Here is a 4,403-nt window from a genome sequence, read left to right on the forward strand (position 1 = left end):
GGAGTCCTCTCCATAGGGGCCACACCTGAGCCTGGCTCCTTGTCCTGCAGAGCCCTGCTTCCCTTCCCAAGTGACACCCCTGGGCACAGCCCTCTAGGACTAGGGGCCTTCACCCTCAGGCCGACTGACCACCCCCTACAGCCCAGGGCAGCTGAGTTCCTGCTGGGGTGGAGCATGCCTGACCCTGCTTCTACCAGCTGATGCAGAGTTAGACCTCAGCCAGATGAGGACAGCAGTCACCCAGCAGTGCGGAGTAGGGGGTCAGATCGGGAGGGAGCTTCAGTAGGGCTACCAGGTCCAGCTTGACCTGCATCCCATGGCAGAGCAACAAACAGTGACACAGACTTTAGAGCTCCTCCACCTTCTGTTGGAAATTCAGAGGAGTCTAGACCAGCCCCGTTTCTCCTCCTGCAGCCGTCAGCTGGGGCCCTCTCCCTGTTCCCTGGTGTAGGATCCCCGCTGGCCTGCACCCCTCTCTCACTGGGAGTGAAGCACGGGGCATTGTAGGACCCTGGAACCTATTTTACAGAGCAGCAGACTGACACCGGAGGGATCACGGGACTTGCATGTGGTTCTACAGGACTTGTGTGTGGCTCCACAGGGCAAGGTCTAGCACCCTGGTCTCAGGGTCCCTCATCCCATGCTTCTCCACAGTTCTCACAGATCATGTCTGGGGGTGGCACTGTGCAGGGAAAGCATTCAGTTCTCTTCTGAAGTTGCAACCGTAAGACTCACTTTAGAAATACTGCCTCCAAAATCACACCTGGAATGGAGGCATGTGGGAAGCAGTTTATTGGCCTAAAACATCAATGTATGTGAGCATCTCATCTCCTATTGATAAATGAGGAAAAATACCTCTGGGTTAAATGAGAGGAATGAGATGCTCTGTGGACTGAATGCCAGGAACTGGAAGTTTGCCGGAATTTCATCATCACATGAGAGCCTTCCTAGAATAGATCCAGTGTCCCTGCCCCCTGGGTCATAGGTAGCAGAATTCAGTTAATCCTTGGCATTGGCATAGAGAAAACAAGTTACCAGGGAGGCCTGGGGCATGGCATCCCTGCCAGCTGGCAGGAGGAGGTGGCTTGTGTGCCTTGCAAGTGACAGTGTGGGTAGCTCGTGAAGGTAGGCTTGAAGCCCCAGGCAAGCCCAGTGACCCAGTCACAGTGAAGTGCCTGTGTGTGTAAGAAACTGACAGAGCGTGCCGTCCCTGCCTCCTGCTCTTTCACATGTGTAGATCGTAGCTGGGGTGAACTACTTCTTGGACGTGGAGTTGGGCCGAACCACATGTACCAAGACCCAGCCCAACTTGGACAACTGCCCCTTCCATGAACAGCCACATCTGAAGAGGGTATGTGCCTCATGTGGGTCCAGGGCCAGTCATACACTGCAGAGGGGTGTGTGTGTGCGTGTGTGTGTGATGTACATGTTCTGGAGGGTATGTGTGCGTGTGCCTGAGTGTGTGTACATATGGAGATGCACATGTGTTTCCATGTATAGGTTTGTGTGGGGAGGTCATATGAGTGTGTGCTAGTGGGTGTGTGATGTTTTGGGGAGGTGTGGGGGTCTATGCACAGATGTGTGTGGGTTTGTGAGTGCGCATGCGTGTGCACATATGTGTGGGGGTTCTGTGCGCATACATGCTGTATGAGGAAGTGCCTGCACTGTGTGTGTGCATGTGGGTAGAGGTGTGAGGGAGTATGTGGATTCACGCATAGATCCGTGTGGGTGAGGGTTGGGGTGAGTTCATGTGGAGGCCTATGTGTGTGTAGATGAGGCGGTGTGGAGAGGGCTGATGAATCTGATTTGCTAAGAGGGCTTTAGCTTGGGAATGGGGGTACTGGAAGCCCCACCCTATGTGCTTTGGAATGTTGCCTGCTGGACTGTAGGAAGCAGCTGCAGGGCTGGGTGCTGTGCACAGAGAAGGGGCTCTGTCTAACCCCAGCCTCAGGCACCTGCCCGCAGCCACAGCCACGCTGAGCAGATTAGAGGGTACTAGAGGCCTGTTAGCAGCCAAACCCTCAGACCTGCCCCAGCTCACCCAACACCAGCTTCTCCAAGGACCCAGGATTTCTTGTGGCGTCTCTGCTCAGGGGAGAGTCACACGCTCCTTGTCATCTCCTCGCCACCCCAAGCACTATGAGTTGCAATTTCCAGTTCCCTGGTTTCTTCCCTCTGTCCCCTCTTAGTGCTGACCTGGATGCTGGAGGTGGTAGGAGCTGGGGGCAGTGAGCTGCCTTCCCCTGCTCTGCACCCTTAGGGCTCCCGAGGCCTTGCACAGGCTGCTCCTCATAGGGCTGTGCTGGGGCAGGAATCCTGCAGGCTAAGGTGGTGGCCCAGTGCCACCTGGTGGAGCTGGAGCCCTGGGAGAGGGATGGAGCAGTCACTGCCGAGTCCAGCAGTGCTCTGGGATCAGCAGGGGTGGGTGGAGGGGTAGGTAAGGGCCAGTGTTTCACCTCCATCCTTCACTCCCACTCTGATGTCCTGTGCCTGGGCATCTTCCGCTTTGAACTGTAACCCACACTGATTGTCCCCTCTGTTTTCTTTCACAGAAAGCATTCTGCTCTTTCCAGATCTACACTGTGCCTTGGCAGGGCACAATGACCTTGTCGAAATCCACCTGTCAGGATGCCTAGGAGTCTGTACCAGGCTGGCCTGTGCCTATCACCTCTTACGCACACCTCCCACCCCCTGTATTCCCACCCCTGGACTGGTGGCCCCCGTCCTGGGGAAGGTCTCCCCATGTGCCTGCGCCAGGAGACAGAAAAGGCAGCAGGCGGCCTTTGTTACTCAGCAGGGGGCTCCGCCCTCCCTCCTTCCTTCTTGCTTCTCACAGCCCCGGTGTGCGGTGATACGCCCCCACCTCCTGCAATAAAACAGTAGCATCGGCTCCCTTTTTTGAGTTCTTGGCTGTCTGGGGATGTGCACACAGGCAGGGTTTCCACAGTTCCTTTATGAAGCCTCCTCATCCTGCTGGTGTGGAGATCAGAGGAGTACCTGGGAGCTGACACAGCCACAGCAAGGCTGTCAGGGGAGCTGCTGCTATAGGAGACCTGAGTCTCAGAGCAAGGAGAGAGCAGCCGGGGGCTGGGAACCCAGGCATTCAGCCACAGCAGCCCCTGGTGAGGGGTTCAGGGAGAGCAAGGTGCCCAGGCTGCTGACCCCAGAAGCTGGGCTGGCGCTTTGGTCTGAGCTCCTGGTCAGACCAGGAGGAGGGGGCTGGCTGTGTCCACAGGCAGAGGCCAGGCCTCGGTGGAGCTCGCCAGGCCGTAGGTTCCATCTGTGCTTGCAGAGTTGAGCAGACTCCAGGGACTGAGCTGCTCTCATCATTCCCCTAGACACTAAATAGATAGTGATCGATGTGTGTTTCTTTCCAAGAGACTTAGGCCCCTACATGGAAACAAAGTCCAAAAAGCCTATGTGTGTAACTGAGCGGGAGAAATGTCAACCAGACCAGAGACCGGCAAGATCACCCAGAGAAAGCAGCACCTGCTGTCATCCATACTGGGAGGCTGTGTCCTCAGAGAGTTTTACAGGCTCGTGGCCACCAGCCCTTTCTCTGGACTTGGATTTAAAACAAGTTACGTCCAGCTTCATGGTAGGGATGAAGTTAAAGCACAAATGAGACTGACAATGCAGTGGACTCTTCTTTTTCCAAAGATTAAGAGAGAACATTCCCTTCATGTCAGCATCATCCTATAGAATAGTGGATCTTTGCCACAAGCAGGAGGCTACAGTCCTAGGACACAGCCCACCCTGCATGGTCCTTGCCTTTGCCATTTCAGGACAGGGGTGCAGCCCTCACAGCCAGTGCTGCTAGGGCAGGGCTCCCAGGTACCTTCCAAGCTCCAAGCTGCACTGACGCCCTCTTTTGGCCACTGCCATGAACACTGAAGGTGAAATGATGAAAATCCACCCCAGTAGCCCCAAGGACATGCTGTCCCTGCAAAGCCAGAGCAGGGGACACGGCGGGGAGAGTGGGGAGCATCTGCTTCCATTTCCTCTCCACCCTGACTTGCTTTAACAGGGTATTTGGGGTGAGGAAAGTGTAACAACGCCTAGGAGGCCATAAGCTGAGGAGACATGAGTCTGGCCTCACCCTGCTGGGGGTGGGCGGACTTAGTGACTCAGCTTTCTGTTGGGGATTGGGGGATAGAAGTGGTGGTTGGGGTCAGGGGTAAAGGGTCCCTGCAGGGAGGTGCCCCTGGCTTTCTACCTGGGTAAAGGATCTCCTGTGACACAGACAACGACCATCCAGGCACACAGTGGAAATGAACAGCTGACTGTGTAGCCCAGTCCCTTTTCTGACACACTTCTTCCCTGGGGAAGTTGAGGTGGGGTGGGGGCTGTACACAGGACTCCCCAATCTCCCTGTATGTCTCCTCCCTTCCCTGCCCGCCAGC

At 55.9% G+C, this 4,403-nt stretch overlaps 1 long non-coding RNA gene across 1 annotated transcript; it reads left to right on the top strand.

Annotated features, from left to right (window-relative positions):
* Positions 1-1,235: 1,235 nt before the first annotated feature.
* LOC105533772 lies at positions 1,236-2,890 on the top strand. The gene is made up of 2 exons (XR_001005169.1): positions 1,236-1,351; positions 2,553-2,890. It is a non-coding gene; the product is annotated as an uncharacterized LOC105533772 (long non-coding RNA).
* The last annotated feature ends 1,513 nt before the right edge of the window (positions 2,891-4,403 follow it).

Source organism: Mandrillus leucophaeus, unplaced genomic scaffold (genome assembly GCF_000951045.1).
Source record: "Mandrillus leucophaeus isolate KB7577 unplaced genomic scaffold, Mleu.le_1.0 Scaffold1285, whole genome shotgun sequence".
In the NCBI taxonomy this organism is placed as follows: domain Eukaryota; kingdom Metazoa; phylum Chordata; class Mammalia; order Primates; family Cercopithecidae; genus Mandrillus; species Mandrillus leucophaeus.